The sequence below is a fragment of the Bos indicus genome, chromosome 18, assembly GCF_029378745.1.
Source record: "Bos indicus isolate NIAB-ARS_2022 breed Sahiwal x Tharparkar chromosome 18, NIAB-ARS_B.indTharparkar_mat_pri_1.0, whole genome shotgun sequence".
NCBI classification, from domain to species: Eukaryota; Metazoa; Chordata; class Mammalia; order Artiodactyla; family Bovidae; genus Bos; species Bos indicus.
The window spans coordinates 6,798,348-6,815,695 of NC_091777.1; the positions used below are offsets into that span (position 1 = coordinate 6,798,348).

General features: G+C 47.1%; 1 protein-coding gene and 1 long non-coding RNA gene across 3 annotated transcripts in view; one reads left to right on the forward strand and one right to left on the reverse strand.

Moving 5' to 3' along the window:
* MAF (MAF bZIP transcription factor) overlaps positions 1–17,348 on the reverse strand; it is a 355,676-nt gene that overhangs the window by 7,222 nt on the left and 331,106 nt on the right. The gene's annotated exons all lie outside the window — the stretch shown is intronic.
* LOC109572450 (uncharacterized) overlaps positions 17,060–17,348 on the forward strand; it is a 43,058-nt gene continuing 42,769 nt past the window's right edge. For both annotated transcript variants that reach the window (XR_011561739.1, XR_002182797.2), the window contains exon 1: positions 17,060–17,181. This is a non-coding gene — a long non-coding RNA (uncharacterized lncRNA). The remainder of the gene's footprint in view (positions 17,182–17,348) is intronic.

Below are 17,348 nucleotides of genomic sequence, written 5' to 3' on the forward strand. Positions count from 1 at the left end.
CGAGTCTGCCCGTGTGTCTATCCCCACGTCCTGCACTCTTTTTTTCCTCTTACTGATACTTTGTTTCACCACTTTCTGTCTTTGTGGGAGTTCCTTCCTGCATAGCGGAAGGTGCGGGCCCTTGTCACTGACCGCCATTCTAGTACTAGGCTGGGATCCGGTGCTTATCACTGCCGCGACACGGCCCATCTCGGGCTGGGGACCCAAGACCCGCTCCAAGCCGTTGCAGGCCGAGGCCACCACTTCCTGTGTGATGTTGTGCCCGTCACTTAATCTCTCAGCCCCGTGTCCCAACCCCAAGATGCATTTGCGGTTTCTCTTACCCCTCCAACTTCATCTCCCCCTTGTTTTATTTTCTATGTACACACTTGTTTAGATTTTTTCTAAGCTGAACAAATGGGTGTTCATTAGCAATCCACTCGAATATAGTTTTATTCTCTCTCTATACTCTTTAAATATGACTTGTGAGATTGGTTGAAGGTGGGAGTAGGTCTATCATTGTATTTAAATACAGTTGTTCTTAGAAATCATTGCTGAATAATATTTTTTTTTCTATAAAATGTATTACTGTTTGCTGTTTTCATTAGAAAGTTGAAATGTACTTCCAGCATTTAAATTTGGGGGAAAAGATCAGGAAAACAAATATTCCCACAGTCTCACCCCTCAAAGACAACCACTGTGACTGTTCTGATGTATGTATTCCCTTTCTCTCTTTTTAAAAAATGCAATCGAGTTTATTTGTATCTTTTCAGTTTTATATAATACAATTATACTCCACATACGGTTTTATATATTTTAAAGTAAATAAATTCTGGATACATCTCCCACTGCCCTTACGATCCTGCATTCAGCAAACAGGCGCACCACAGTCACCTCAGCCTTGCGCTGTTACCGACTGCAGAGCTGTTTCCCTCATTGCTGTATTTTCACTGATACATAGAATGCTTTAATAAACAGAAGTGCATAAGATCTGGGGAGACCAGTTTGATTTATTTCTTACCACGGGCTCCAAAGGGAATGTAGGGTCAAACAGCGGGGGTGTTTTTAAGCCTCCGGGTTACCTCCTGTCGGGAAACCTTTTCCGGGCTGCCCACAGGGCTGGTTTTGACCTCTGCCCAGAGTTTCCTGGAGCAGGGCAGGTGTGCGTGCTGGCGGTTGGTTTATTTTGCCCCGATACTCTGCCTGTCTGGGGTTTGGCGGCCTTCTTCTCGGGGCTGGCCGTGCAAGTTTCCTGGGATAGAAAGCTCTTGCTTCTGCGACCGGGACAGGAGAGGGCAGGAGCAGTGTGCCAGCGAAACCCGAAAGGGCTGACCGCGACAGAACCCAGCTCAATTCCGGGTCAGCTGGTTTTGCCAGCCTTTGAAGGCATCACAGTATTCACTGTGCGGCTGTTTCGGGACGTACTGAGCAAGTCTGAGGACTGTCTTGGCCGGGACGGCGTGTGTTCGGACTTCTTGGCGCAGTTCGCTGAGGCAGGGCTGGCCCCTTAGACTTGGTCCTGGGGGAGATTTACCTGGTGGGGCCTAGATGTGAAGGGCTGATGATGAAGCCCTAGCTTTTCACTCTCACTAGTGACTGCCTTCAAGCTCATTTCAGGGACAGAGGCTAAATTCCTTCTTGGATGATTTAGGGAGAATTTCAGTCAGACCATCCCATTTCCTGAACAAGATTCCAGAACCTTCTAGAAGCCCACATAAATCTCCCTAAATATTCCCAAAGCCTTCACAGCTTCAGCACACTCTCAAAATAGAGAAGTAAAAGGCATGGAGGAAAAGCAACATATAGACAGGTAGGTAGATATGCTCTCAACTGAACAACTGGTACTATTAGCAATGATGTTAAGAAGTACTATTTAAAATAAAATCACAGTGAGCATTACTAGTAATACAAACTCCAGAACACTTGACCTAGAAATTCAAGTTCCAAAGTTTAGAACTCTGAAGCAGGGCAGTTCTCCCAGTCTGCACAGATGATAGGTGTGTATGTGTGACTGTGTGTATGTGTGTGTGTATACACATATCAGGAGTTTGGGAATTCAAAAACTCCATTAACGTACTACTGGATCTGAGAAGTATAGTTACTAACAATGATTTAAATATGTTTAATTTCAAATGTTTTGAACACAGGCCCCTGGTTTTTTTTGTTGTTGTTGTTGTTTTTTAAAGATAGTGTTTTGTTAACAGGGCATTGCTCTCCAGGATATAGAGACACGTTTTTCTTAAACCAATGATTAATAATAACAACGACAACAGCAACAGCAATAAACACCTGAGGTCAATTTAAATGTCCAACAGCTGGGGTCAGGGCTCTCTGACCACCATGATGTTCTGGAAAAAATTCAATTAAGTGAAAAGATGTTTTTAACATATTAAGTGAAAGACATAGGCTATAAAAGTCTATAAGGTATTGTGTTTCTGTGCATGTAAATTACATATTGTAAGAGAGAGAGCTGTGAGGTGTTAACAGTGGTTGTCTCTGGGCAGAGGACACATACGTGCCTTTTCCTCTTTATGCCTATCTGTATTCCCCGCATTTTCTACAATGAGAGTATGCCCAATAAAAAAGTTATAAAAGCACAGAACGTGCCAAAGCTTGTAAAACGTGCCGGTTGCCTCTGGAGCGTTCTGGCTCAGCTGTGGGCCCAGTGACTGATCCTCCAGAAGGTTCTTGGGCCGACACTACACCAGCGAAATGGCTTTTGAGTTCCACAGGAAGAGAGCGGGGTCTGAGGGCCTCATCCCACAGGGGCAGGTGTGCGAGAGTACTTGGGGTCTCTTGGCAGTTCTGTCTGAACTAGTCCTCCCGCTATGGCCTGTGCAGAGGTACCCCCTCCCGCCGGCTTGGGCCAGGTCAGCTTTCCACAAGAGCCTTTCCTCTGCGCAGCAATAACGCTGCCAAGGTCGGAGTGACTTACCTCCCACCTCAGCATACCCATTAACCTTGAGCGCTCACACCCAGCCCCTGCAGAACCCAGACCGCGGATGGACGCCAAGTCCCTTTCCACTTTTTGTTTTATTATTGCTTGCTAAAAGTTTGAACCAAATGATAAATGGAAGTATTGATTTTGTTTGTTTATCTCCCTGACCTCTGTCAACGCAAAGTTTTAAGAAAACAGACTGTTAGAAAAGTAAAGTTATATGTCTTACATTATTCTAAACACATACACTCATCCAAAAACCGTAAGGGGAATATTTACACCTCCAGAGAAGATGTACAGGTGGCCAAAAGCACACGGAAAGCCGTTCAACATCACTGATTGTCAGAGGAACGCAAATCCACACCGTCATTCTCACAGCCAGTCAGGACGGCCAGCATCAACACGTCTGCAAACAAGAAATGCTGGAGAGGCTGGGGAGAAAAGGAGCCCTCCCGCGCTGCCGATGGGAAGGTAAACGGGTACAACTGCAGTGGAGAACAGCACAGAGTCCCGTAAAAAGCTAAGAGCTACCGTACGATCCAGCAATCCCACTCCTGGGCATACATCCAGAGAAAACGGATTTGAAAAGAACCGCACGCTTGTAACGCTCATAGCAGCACTATTTATGGTGGCCAAGACACGGGAGCAACCTACGTGACCATCGACAGAGAGATGGATAAAGAAGACGTGCACACATATGCAATGGAATATTACTCAGCCACAAAAAGAACAGAACAGTGCCATCTGCAGCAACCCGGATGACCTAGAGATTTTCACACCAAGTGAAGTAAGACAGACAAAGACCAGTACCATATGGTACCACTTACACGTAGAATCTAAAAAATGCTACAAGTGAAGTTTTTTTACAAAACGTGAGTAGACTCACGGACATAGAAAACAAACTCATGGTTACCAAAGGGGAAAGTGGGGAGAGAGGAGGGATAGATTAGAATTTGGAATTCACGGATGTACACTGTTATATGTATAATAGATAATTGCCAAGGACCTACTGTGTATATCATAGGGAACTATATTCAATTCCTTGTAGTAATATATAATGGAAAATAATATGAAAAAGAAATATATATATATATAGAAAATTATATAACTGAATCACTTTGCTGTATACCTGAGACTAACACAGCATTGTAAATCAACTACGTTTCAATTTGTAAAAATTTTGAGTTTTGTTACTTTCCAGTTGGGAAGAAGTACAGCATGAGGCAAGGAAATATGAATAACTAAGAAAACCATCAAACTAATTCCTCCACCCACTTTGGGTCTAAATAAGAACACCACCAGTGTGATCCCCTGGTACTTGCACCACAAGCTTCATGAGTAAAAGCCAGGGGAAGCGGCTTCACCAGACCTTTCTCTGACTCCATCGCTCCACCTCACGGTGGAAGGTGCTTCCAGACTTGCGGTGAGACAGGCCCTCAGTTCACCTTCCCCTGGAAGGAGCTGACTTCTGCAGCTCTGAGCCGGAGGCAACCCGCCTGTTAAATTTCACTCTGTTTTTATAGGCCTTTTGCATGCAGTGTTAAGCACACAGTCCTACCATCTAATTAAAAGACTCTTATCAATTTGCAGGATAGTTGCGTATGGGAAAAAAATTATAATAAACACGCGACGCCGAGGTAAACATCAATCACCCATTGAGAATGTTAGCACTTGATCCTGTGCTTCCTGAAGAACGTGTAGAGAAGCGCTCGCTTTGAGAACCATCCCTGTTAACTTTTTAGAACTGAATTGCCCAGCACCTTTCTGAGGAAGGGACGCAGGAGGAGGCGATGCCATCGGGAGGTCTTTCCGGCACTCTGATTCAGCCCTGAGTTCTGTCCTTTGGCCTGGCTTCTGCGGGTGCCCCTGGCAGTGGCAGAAAGAACACATGTGGTTCCTTTTAAAAATGAAAGAATCAGTCAAGCCTGGGACAGCGGTTGATAGAGGCTTGTAATGGATGTCAGTTTCCCACAGTGGAGTGGCTTTTCTGAATCTAACATCCTAGGATGAAAGGCCAACTTTCCTGGGCAAATGACACTTATTTAACAGCGAGATGGGCCCCTGAGATCCGTAATGTGCTTTTCTGTGGGGAGGGTGAGCATGCAGCCAAGGTTGCACGTGCTCCTGACCCCTCCCCCTAAGTGATGTCTTTGTCTAATGCTGTGGGGCAGGCACGCCTCCTGTCATGCTTCTTTGCCCCAAAACTATAATTGTCACGTGTCTGAAATTGGCTTCACTTTGTCAGGCTGGTCTGGTTCAAATATCTATTTAAAAAATCACCCCCAAAGCAAATTAAAATCAGAAATGTCATGTTCTTTGGTGTAGTCGAATTAGTCTGACCGCTGGGGACAGGGGGAAAAGTAGCTTCCAGGCCCAACAGGAGGAAGAGTGGAGGCGCTGTCGCCACCTGGATGTGAAACCAGACAGAACCCGCCCCCCCAGCGCCCCGCCTCCCGCCCCGCCTCCCAGCGCCCCGCCCCCCTAGCGCCCCGCCCCCCTAGCGCCCCACCCCCGGACGTGCTCTGTGCCAGCAGGCTCTTCTGGGACAGGGCGCTGGCATGCCCCAAGCCCGGCATGTTGGGAGATCATTTAACGACCTGGCTGAGGATGGGGAGGGACATGGCACCATTTTGGTATTCCAGCCTGGTTTCGAGGGGGAACAGTGGCTGTAAGTTCTGGCTGCATTTTGTTTTCTAAGCTAATATCAGATGTGCACCAGGAGAAAGCATTAGAGGAGTGTGGTCTAGGTCCTAAAAGCTGGCAGACGTGAAAATACAATGACCTACACCGTGGGACAGAAGACCGAGGCCTCAGCAGCAAGCACAGAGGGAACAACACACTTTGCCCATTGATTTGAGTGTGATCTTTGTCTATATATTATTGTGTGTCTATCAGACATCAGCATGCCTATCTTTCTGTTTACAGGCTCACTTCAACACAGCAGAGAAAGGACTATTTATACTGTGAAAAGAGAGCAGGAAAAAATGCATTATAATGGAGTTAAGACAACCATGTAGACAATATATGCATAAAAAAGACAAGAGACACTGTGATCTACTAAAGTGGCTGTGCTGGCAAGGTATGAACACGGGGGACAGGAATCTAGGCTAATGTCCTTCCTACTCCCACGCTTACTTTAAACTTTTCTATAGGTACAGACTTTGTACAAGAACATCTCCATGTTATTAACTCCTCTTTTGGTGGAATTAATATTCCAGGATTTGGATGTTCCCTAATTAACTTGACAATCTCCCTATTATATAAAGAAATCTGGAGTCCTGATATAGTCCAATATCCAGTCTAGACCATGGGGGAGTTAATTGAGAGGACTCTTAGAAGCATGTTTAACCCAACATTAGGCACAGGTTTGGGGCTTAAGCCTTCCCTACCTGGCATCCATGTCACACGACCATGTGTGAGGTTTGGTAAAAATCAGATAAATGAGAACACTAAAATATCCAGATAAATATATCCAGAGTTATTCTCTATGGCACCCTGTGATCACGCAGCCAAGCTTTCCCCACAAACTGACCCCTATTTGATAGGATTTGATAGGATTAGACACAGCAAAAATCTCAGAAATAACACTCCAGTTCAGTAACAGTTGGAAAAGTGTTAATATAAAGACAGGCCATTCTTAGTTTTCATGCAGTGAAGAAGGATCTTTGCCTAAATAATGGAAAATCATGTAGTATGTTAAAAAGCAGAGATATCACTTTGCCAACAAAGGTCCATATAGTCAAAGCTATCATTTTGCTAGTAGTCGTGTATGGATGTGAGAGTTGGACCATAAAGAAGGTTGATTGCCAAAGAAGTGATGCTTTTGAACTGTGGTATTGGAGAAGACTCTTGAGAGTCCCTTGGACTGCAAGGAAATCAAACCAGTCCATCCTAAAGGAAATCAGTCCTGAATATTCATTGGAAGGACTGATGTTGAAGCTGAAGCTCCAATTCTTTGGCCACCTGATGTGAAGAGCTGACTCTTCGAAAAAGCCCGTGATGCTGGGAAAGATTGAGGGCAGGAGGAGATGGGGATGACAGAGGATGAGATGGTTAGAGAGCATCACCGACTCAATGGACATGAATCTGAGCAAATTCCGGGAGATAGTGGAGGACAGAGGAGCCAGGAATGCCACGGTTCCTGGGGCTAGAAAGAGTCGGACACAACTTAGCGACTGACCAGCAACAAAACGTATAGGATGAGTCATGTATTCACTCAGCAAACAATTGTTAAGCACTTCCTATCGCAGTTCCTACGTCATACCATGAAATGCACAGAGAGAAATGCATTGCGTTACCCTGGAGCTCAGACTAGGGACTAGAAGCAGATCCAAAAAACAGGTGATCCAGGACCCTTACACAACTGCAGGGGGACAAGATCACGTTGGACTTTACCTACTGGCCCTAAGTGTTCCCTTTACAGAGGGATGTGGATGCCTTCTCCCAGAGCTGTGGGCCTGAGGTATGTCATAGTGAAGGTACCCTCGATGGAGGCCTTGATGGGATAAATGCAGATACGTGGGATCAGCAGAGAGAAGACCCCGCTGTGCCTCACTGGGAGGGGCTGGGATGCCAAGAAAACTCCCCAACGAAGTAACACTGATGTTTCAAAAATAGTAGACAAGCAGATTTAAAAATAAGTATGCAGAACAGAATAGGATTGAATGCTAATTTTTGCTTTCATTAAATATTTTAAGAAACTGCTCACAGAGATCTGCCCAGCCTCCAAAGACCTTGACAGGGGAAGCAACCTTCTTATTTTCAAGGCACCACTTGGTCTTTTCACACCATCCTGGGCTGAAGAGGCATCTCCCTTCACACTTGCGTGCCACACGCAGGGTCTGCTTCGGGGGCAGCCAGTGGTGACACTTTGTTTGTAAGCCAGCAAACACTGGTAGTTCTGCACAGACCACACAATTAATTTTATTTTCGCCCTCAGCCAGATTTCCAACAAAGACCCCAGAGATGTCTGGAAAATTAATTTATTAAAAAGCAATAGCTTGATAATACACACGATGGCAGAAGAAATGAATATGTTCAGTATCTTATAAAACAGTTGGCAATCACATAATAGAACATTCATTGTCAATTTAGTAGCTTGTCTCATTATGCTCGGCAAATAGTTGTAAAATAGTGTATTATTCATGAACCAACATGCGTTAATTACTTTTAGTGCACATTTATTTTTCAAATGCAGGAAGAGTTGGATTCATCTAGAAAAGCAACTTATTTTGCAAAAGTCTGCTCCAGGCCCCTTTCAAATAAAGAGCCGCAGGGTGTGTTTCTTAGGCCTGAAGATGCACACCGGTGATGCTCAGTCCCAGCCTTGAGCAGGGAGGGACAGCCCCTGCCTTGGCTGGTGCGGCAGAGGGCTAGCTGATACGAACCCCCCAGATGTAGAACCCACCCAGTGCCTCGGTCAGTCCTGACCTAGGTGGGTAAGAAGCAGTTCAGCTACATGAGCCTCACCACTGACTTGGCCACTGACCCTGTTTTGCAGTGTGATATGAGCAGACAGACAAGCAGGGGACTAAAGTGTCCTTGCATTGCTAGTGCTGCCTTTTCACACTCCTGCCTCCTACCACGAGGGGAGTACTCCCAGGGGACCACTAGCCCCCCCCCCAAAAAAAAAGGAGAGAGTCACATCAAGTAGATATGAACCCAGTCCATAGCCTAGAGCCACACTCAGCCTGCATCAGCCGACCCGCAGCCTACAGATAGATATGATTGCTGCTTTAGTTGGAGGGGAGGGGGTGCTTTGTTATGCAGCAAAAGCTGACTGATACATCAAGCATATGCAGAATTTACTTTGGGATGCCCTGGAGGAATCTTCAAATCAACTGGCAGTCAATTTACCTCTCTTAACACCTGCTTTGGAAGATGTCTGGTCCACGAGAATATAAACCCAAGACAGAACCCACCCATGGTGTAGAGAAAGAAGATTTTTCCCCCACGTGGTCCTCACAGTGGCAGCCACCGAAGCAACCAGTCTAACTGTGAGCCTTGATTTGCATCAAGCTGCTTCTCATGTGGGCAGCTCCATGCATGGGCTCCAGGGTAGGTAGGGAGAGGAATTGATTTAGTTAACACCGGCTAACGGTTCTTCCCTGTGGAGCAGCAAGGAAGGTGAATCTCTAAAAATCCCAGACCATGCAGGGTTGTTATACATAGTCAACATAATAGAGGAAACGCCCAGCACCCTAGGCACACAATAGCCGCTGGTAGTAGGTGGCTCAGGCAGTAAAGAATCCGTCTGCAATGCAAGACACCCGGGTTCAATCCCTGGGTTGGAAAGATCCCCTGGAGAAGGGAAAGGCTACCCACTCCAGTATTCTTGCCTGGAGAATTCCATGGACAGGGGAGCCTGGTGGGCTATAGTCCATGGGGTCGCAGAGAGTCAGACATGACCGAATGACTAACACACACAACAGCAATCAGAGTCACAGTCACTGACGCTGTTTGGTCTACTCCTTGACAGTGGAATCGGCAGCAGAAGGAAGCGCAGGAAACACCCTTCCCAGCCCCGACTGCCAGCCAAGCCTCCCAGAGCCCCGGCATCCCTCCCATCCCCCTCTCGAGAGCCTCCCGGAGCCCAAGCATTCTTCCCGTCCCCCTCTCGAGACCCCCTCCTTAGTGGTACCAGCACCATCATCCTGGAACTCCACTGAGCCCAGCCAGGGGCTGAAACCCTGAGGCTTCCATAATCTGTGTTGGAGGGGGGAGGCAGGCATAGCCTGAGCTTCAAAGGGTAAGAGGAGAGCTCCCAGCTCAAGCACCTGGTTTCCAAACTGAATGGCTTTCTGGCCTCTCCTCCGTAGCACACTTAATTGCTGTAGCTCCCAATTGGTCCTCTAGGTCCCAGAGAATGTTTGACCACCACTCAGCTCTGCTGAGCCATCCTCACCCATGTCTGTGTCAGGGCACACGCTGTGTCCTCTCCCTGGGGTCTCCTTTCCCTGCATCTCCCTCCTGTAGGTCCACTGAGAACTCCTACACATCCTTCAAGGCCCAGATCCCAGGCCACGCCTTCCAGTGAGCTCTCCAGGGAAAGGCCAGCACTCCTGCCTTCGGGTTCCCAAGATGTTTAAGCAACGGTGCTGTTTTCTTGTGTTTGTTTAGTCGCCTCTGTTTGTTGCATTCAGCCAGGAGATCTTTGAGAGTACAGACAGCATCTCGCTCCCATCAGAGTTCCCAGCCCCTTGCACCGCGTTGAGACAGACAAAGTGCTCAGGAAATGTTCTGGATAAATGAATGTTTTTGTGGAGGCCAGCTGAAAGGCCCTCGTCCCTTTCCTTGCCCTGCTGCTGTTCCCTTTTCGGCCTCTGCTGTCTAGATCCCCAGCATTTCCCACTGAAGACACGGCAGGGGATTGGACCTCCTTCTTATTAGGAATTAAAAAAAGAAAAAAAGAAAAAGTACACGCCATCTCAAATGACTTCAAGCTCTCCAGAGACAACCTATGCAGGGTTTACAGAGAGGAGGGGGGCATGCGAAGACATTTCTAATTAAATTCTTTAGTGCTTCTACTTGACCTCATTTCAACTGTGCCATAAATCTTAAAAAAAAAAAAAAAAACACTTAAATCCAAAATTTTAAATAACACTTATGCTCTGGTTTAGAACAGGGACTCTCCTTCTTAATCCATTAGTTGGACACACTTAGGTTGCCAGGGTCTATTGTGGGACTGGATCAGTGAAAGGCTGCTGACCATTTCAATTAAAATGTTTTCAAGGATTTCTCAATAATAAACTGGTCTTGCCTATAATTACAGATGAAATAATAATTAAAAAAAATAAAACCCTCACAATCCTCTGTGTAATGTTATGGCACACTGTTGGTGTCCATGTACCAAGACAAATACCTCCGTGAGACAGGGAGCCGTGGAAACAATTAAAGTATAAATCCCAGGCCCCCGTGAACACCCGGCTCTATTAGCTGACTTTGTCCCTGGTCACAGAGCTCACTGGTGGCTTGGGAGGGAAGGGTATTGGCCTTACTTCAGTGAAAGCATAATTCTACTCTGTAAATCTCTGCTGTAATTGGTCAATAAACATACGCTTTGGCAAAATGACCACGGGGGTGACTGGTTAGAGAATCTCTGCCCTCGTATTTCTCACTCTCCGTGGTCCTTCTAGCTTTGAGAGTGGCCTGTTCACACAGCAGCTGGGTGTACAGAGCATGGAGACCAGCAGCTCCAGGGAGGTTAGTTCCTCCTCAGAAGTCGCTCAGGAGGAAGCGTGTTGTTACACCATTGACCCAGTCTGTCCTGGGGCTTCTCAAGCTCAGTTTGGAGTTGGATAATTCTTGGCTGCGTGGAGCTGTCCCATGCAAAGCAGGGTGTCGCACGGTGATGCTGAAGGAGGCAGCGTGGTGACGGGCAGCCTGGCCTCGGCTCACTTGATGCCACGCGACTCACACCACATCTGTGTGACACCCCCAAATGTTCCCAGACGTTGCCAACCGTCCTGCAGGGGGCAAACGTACCCCTGGTTAGCAACCCACAGGATGGGGTGGCAGGGGGTGGGGATGGGGCGCATACTATTTGCAAACGAAGTGACCAACAAGGGATTAGTCTTCAAAATATACAAACCGCTCACACAGCTCTACAGCAAAAGAACCAAACAGCCCAATGAAAGAACGGGCTGAAAATCTACATAGACACTTCTGCAAAGAAGACATACAGATGACCAAAAACTACATGAGAAGATGGTGAACATCATTAATCATCAAAGAAATATAAATCAAAACTACAATGAGGTATCACCTCATACCTGTCAGAAGCCAGCATCAAAAACTCTACAAACAGTACGTTCTGGAGAGGATGTGGAGAAAAGGGAACGCTCCTCCTGGAGATACATCCGAACTGTAATTCAGAAAGATACACAAGCAAGACATGGCGACAGAAATGTCCATCAGCAGACGAATGGATAAAAGAAGAGGCCGTACATACATACGACAGAGTATTACTCAGCCAGTCAAACAGAACAAATGATGCTGTTTGCAGCAACATGGATGGACCCAGAGATTATCATACTAAGTGAAAAAAGTCAGACAGAAAGACAAATATCATACGTACAATCTATCATATGTAGAATCACTTATGCATAGAGTCTGATTTTGTAAATGATACAAATGAACTTATTTACAAAATAGAAACAGATTTACAGATATCAAAAACAAGCTTAACAAAGGGGAAACATGGTCGGGGGAGGGGGAGCAGGGAGGGATAAATCAGGAGCTTGAGAGTCAGATACACACACCGCTATGTATCAGGTAGATTTTCAGCAAGGACCCACGGTGCAGCACCAGGAGCTCTCCTCAAATGAAAAGGATGAATCGAGGTGTAACTGAGTCACTTCACTGCTCACCTGAGACTAATGCAGCAGTGAAAAGCAACTATACTCTAAGAATTTTTATTTTTATTTTTAATTAAAAAAAAAGAACCACTGGTCTAGTCAGATTTCCCAAGTGTCGTGGTCTTAGCACTCCATATGGACCAGTGAAGTTGCTCAGTCGTGTCCGATTCGTGTCTGGGACTGGAGCCCACCAGGCTCCTCCATCCCTGGAATTTTCCAGGCAAGAGTACGGGAGTGGGTTGCCATTTCCTTCTCCAGAGGATCTTCCCAACTCAGGGATCGAACCCGGGTCTCCTCCATTGCAAGCAGATGCTTTACCGTCTGAGCCACCAGGAAAGCCCACCCCACAGGGACAAGTCACCATACTCCGGGACCTGTTTTTCACCGGATCAGTTTCCCTCCCGACCTTGTTCTCAGCTGACCTGGCATGGATCCCTCGCTGGCCCTTCACGTCTCCCTGCTGTTCATTTCTGCTCCTGCCTGTGCGTGTGGTTCTTGGTTTCTGGAGTCTGACCTGCAGTCACCCCCTGAAGGATCCTGACCCTCTCTGAGGCTGTTCCTTCTCGGACTCAACTGTGACAGGTTACCCACAGACTTGGTCACGCCTTGCCTCTGCTCCCCTCGGACAGAGTCCAGCCTGCACCGCCAGCAAAGACGGGTCTGCAGCGGCCCACCAGGTTCTCCCGGGGTCTGAGTTATCCCTGGTTGCGAGAGAGATCACAGTAGAATCTCATGCTTCTTTCCGAGTTCGTAGAAAGAGGTACCCTCTCTCTTTAGGTTTTAGATTTCCACTGGATCCAACAGAGCCGGGGACTCCAGAGTTCACTCTGACGTCTTGGTTTATTTTGAATGCTTAGTCTACTTCATATAAGAGTCTGTGGCCTCCCAAGGCAGTAGAAATAAAAACAAAAATAAAACAAATGGGGCCTCATCAAACATACAAAAGCTTTTGCACGGCGAAGGAAACCATAAACAAAATGAAAGGACATCCCACAGAATGGGAGAAAATATTTGCAAAAGAAAATATTTGCGACTGACAAGGGCTAAGTATCCAAAATATACAAACGGCTCATGTAATTCAACAAAACAAACAACCCAATCAAAAAACGGGTGGAAGACCTAAAGAGATAACTTCTCCAAAGAAGAAATACAGATGACCAATAGGTACATGTAAAGATGATCAACACTGCTGATTATTAGAGAAACACAAATCAAAACTACAATGAGGTACCACCGCACACTGGTCAGAATGTGTGTGGGCTAAGTCGCTTTAGTTGTGTCCTACTCTTTTCGATCCCATGGACTGTAGCCCACCAGGCTGCCCTGTCCATGGGATTCTCCAGGCAAGAATACTGGAGTGGGTTGCCATGCCCTCCTCCAGGGGATCTTCCTGACCCAGGGATCGAACCTGTGTCTCCTGCAGCTCCTGCATTGCAGGCAGATTCTTTACTGCTGAGCCACTAGGGAAGCCCTCATACAGACCTCACACTGGTCAGAATGGCCATCACTAAAAATGCTGGAGAGGCTGTGGAGAAAAGAGAACCCTCCTACACTGCTGGAGGGAACGTAAGTTGGTTCAATCATTATGGAAAACTGTATGGACATAAAACTAGAAACAGAGTTACCACATGATCCAGACAAAACTATAAATCAAAAAGACACAGGCACCCCTATGTTCAGAGCAGCACTGTTTACAGTAGCCAAGACATGGCAACAACCTGAATGTTCATGGACAGAAAAATGGATAGAGAGTCTATGGCCATGTATTAGGAAAAGTAGGATTTGGACCATTCTGTGAATTTCAGCTAAAATATAACACTTGGCATTATAGGTGCTGAACTGTTACCCTTATTGTATCTGGGGCCTGATGCCTTTGGGGGTACCAGGTGCCAGGCACAATGCTTCTCCAGAAATGGGAAACGGGGTTGAGATTAGATGTGGGAGATTCAGTTTAATTTGAATGTCAGCTAAGCAACAAATCATTTTTTTTAAAAAGCAATCCCACACAATAATAGGATATACTTGCACTAAAAAAAGTCAGTCATCATTTATTTGAAATTCAGATTTAACTGGGTGTCTTTTTGTTTGCTTAATCTAGCCACTCAAGGCAGGAGGGATCTCTTCTCTCTCAAGGGTTACAGGATCTGAACTTGACCCCACGCCCCACCCCCTGGTTCCTCTCTGTGGCCCTGGCCTTGTTTTCTCTGAGCACGTGGCAAGTGGTCACCAGGGGAAGTGAGGGCTCGAAGGGGACCCAGTGGAGATGAAATCTCTTCCTGTCTCTTCCGGTCGCCCTGACCGTGCTGGCCACAGGTTCCTGCAGGTCTGGCTTCTCGCTCACGCCCCTGCTCACAGCCCTTGTTGCGGTCTATCACTCTGCCCAAGGCTGGGTCCGTAGCACTGACCCGCTGAAACAAGGAAGGCTGAGTCTGGTGTTTTGGTTTGCAGCTCCTGACTTTGTCACTCTGTGTCCTACCAGATTCTCCCCGCACGGCCTCTGGAGTTCTGCTGAGCTGGAGTCTCTGCACAGGAGCCCCGTGCTCCTAGGTCAGATGCACAAATGAAAGCTGTCTGGTCGCGCTTAAGGAGTCGTGTCACCAACCTTCCTGCTGTGCTCGGGACTGTGGGGTTTCCAGGGACATGAGACTAGGCATGCTAAAAGTGGTGAGGTCCAGGACAAACGAGGATGAGCTGGTCACCCCACTGCTGAAGCTGTTGGTGGCGTTCTCAGGGCTGTTGTTTGCAGGGAACAAACCTCCAATATTCAGATTCTAGGCCACTGAATGATGGGGTTGGGTGGATGAAAGTAAATTCCAGATTCTCAACGAACAGCCTGTTTGTTATTCCATGAATGAACCATCACCTCCACCAAGAAGCCCTCCTGGATCACTCAGTCCAGGATCATGTCTGGACTCTGATCATGTCTTTCATAGTACGGCTCACCATCGGTCATCACATATTTGTGTTTGGGCTACTGGAGTGCTGTCTGTCCTCCCCAGTAAACTCGTGAGGGCCACCCCCAAGTTTACTGCTGGAATCCCCAGAACCTGGAACAGCCCCAGCACACTGTGGCTGCTCCAAACACATCTACTGTCTGAACTAATTGATAAGCAGGGGCCTTGCCATGCCAGGGGCGAGGGCGGTAAGGAAATGCCAGTGAGGATGCTCAGCCCCTGTGCTAAAGCACTGGAAGGCAAGACTGGTGATTAAACAATGATGCCAGCACTTGGAAGGCTGGCGGAGGTGTGAGGTCTGGGAGAGGGCTGGGGCTGAAGCAATACCAGGAAGGCTCAGCAAGGGATTTACTCGAATTCTTCTCTTCGACTGATCGTCAGGGATGGCCCTGGACTCCCTCCTCTCTTTTTGGCAGAGGACATTGAAGGAGACAACAGCCCAAGGGCAGTGGGGCAATGGGATGGTCGGGCCCACGTGGTGGGTGTGAGTCGAGGAAGGCCATATAAAGACTGACAGGGCTGGGCTGCCTTTCAAAGCCAAAGCTGCCTAGATCCAGGAGTATTTAACAACGACAGTCTTCCTGGTTCCGCATGGTTTTCCCCTTCCTCACAGCTCCCATCTCTCCTCCCTGTTGTCTGCCTGCTGCCTTTGTCCCCACTTCGGCTGCCCTGGTGGCATTCAGGATCTTAGCTCCCCAAGCAGGGCTTGAACCCGTGCTCCCTGCAGTGGCAGTACAGAGCCCTAACCACTGGACCGCCAGGGAATTCCCTGCCCGGTGCCATTCTGGCTGAGCTCTGCACCCACTCTGACCCCCACCACGACCCCGCCTGCCTTCTGCAGCCCACTCATCGTCCCTCTCTTCCACCTGAACAAGAAATCCCTGTCCTCCTGTGTCCCGGGACGCAGCGGGCACACCTACCTAAACATTTTATACTAATGTGAGCGACTACTTTTGGTTACCTCAATTTTACAAAGGGGCTGTCTGCTTTTTAAGAAGAGATCACTTACCCGTCTGAGTCTCCCTCTGCCTTACAGTGTCTTACCCTACAAATCTCACCAGACTCACCATCCAGCCCTCTCTCTTATCTCATGGCCCTGGATTCCAAAAACACACTGACCCCTCACACAGATACCCATAAAAAATGGACATGAAGAACAAAGTCTGAGTCCTCTTTGCTTGTTTGGTTTGGTTAGCCAAAGAGTTTTGTTTTGGGCGTATATTTAACTATTTCCATATACTCTTCACTTTGCTGTTAAGGAGGGGAAAGAGGGGGAAAAAGGAGTAGAAACATGAAAATTGGATAGGAATCTAATTTCCAACAAGAAATGGTTAATTTTTAAGTGGGTTTCAGTGGGTTTCCTAGGACATCAGTTGATGTTGACATGCAGAAAATAGTCAGTGGGGGATGAAACTGCATCCAGGGATTTAACATCTGAACTTGAGCCAAGAAAATGCCAAAGAGTAAAGGTTACCCAATGGACACGGGTTTGAGCAAACTCTGGAGATAGTGGAGGACAGGGAAGCCTGGCGTGCTGCAGTCCACAAGGTCACAGCGTTGGACATGACTTAACTGACAACAGGAAAAGGCTACCCAAATTGGCAATTCTTTATATTCATCCACCTAGCTATCCATCTACATATCTCTCTATACGTGCATCCACCCACCCGTTCATCCACCTACACATCCATCCATCCATCCATCGAGCCATCCATCCACCTCTCAATAATTCTTCCTCCTGACTCTGTACTGGGTACTGTTTTAACCTCCCAGATGTCTCTTGTTCCCATGGAACTCACAGTCTGTAGACAGGAGCCAGAGTAAACAAACACTCAAAATCAATCAATAAAGAAGAAAACATCAGCGTCAGCTACTGATAAGTGTTACCAAGAAAATACACCACGATGATGGGATAGAGAATGGAGAAGTGGGAGAGAGGACCGCGTGAGAACAGGTGATCGGGGAGGGCCTCCTTGAGGTGGTGACATTTCGACTGGACCAGGAATAATATTCAGAAAGTGTGTCCCAAGAATAGTTTAAGAAGAAAAAGTCATCTGGAAATAAATGGCATATTGGTGGGGAAAAGAAAAATGAATAGGGAAGAGAAGATGAACCTATGAT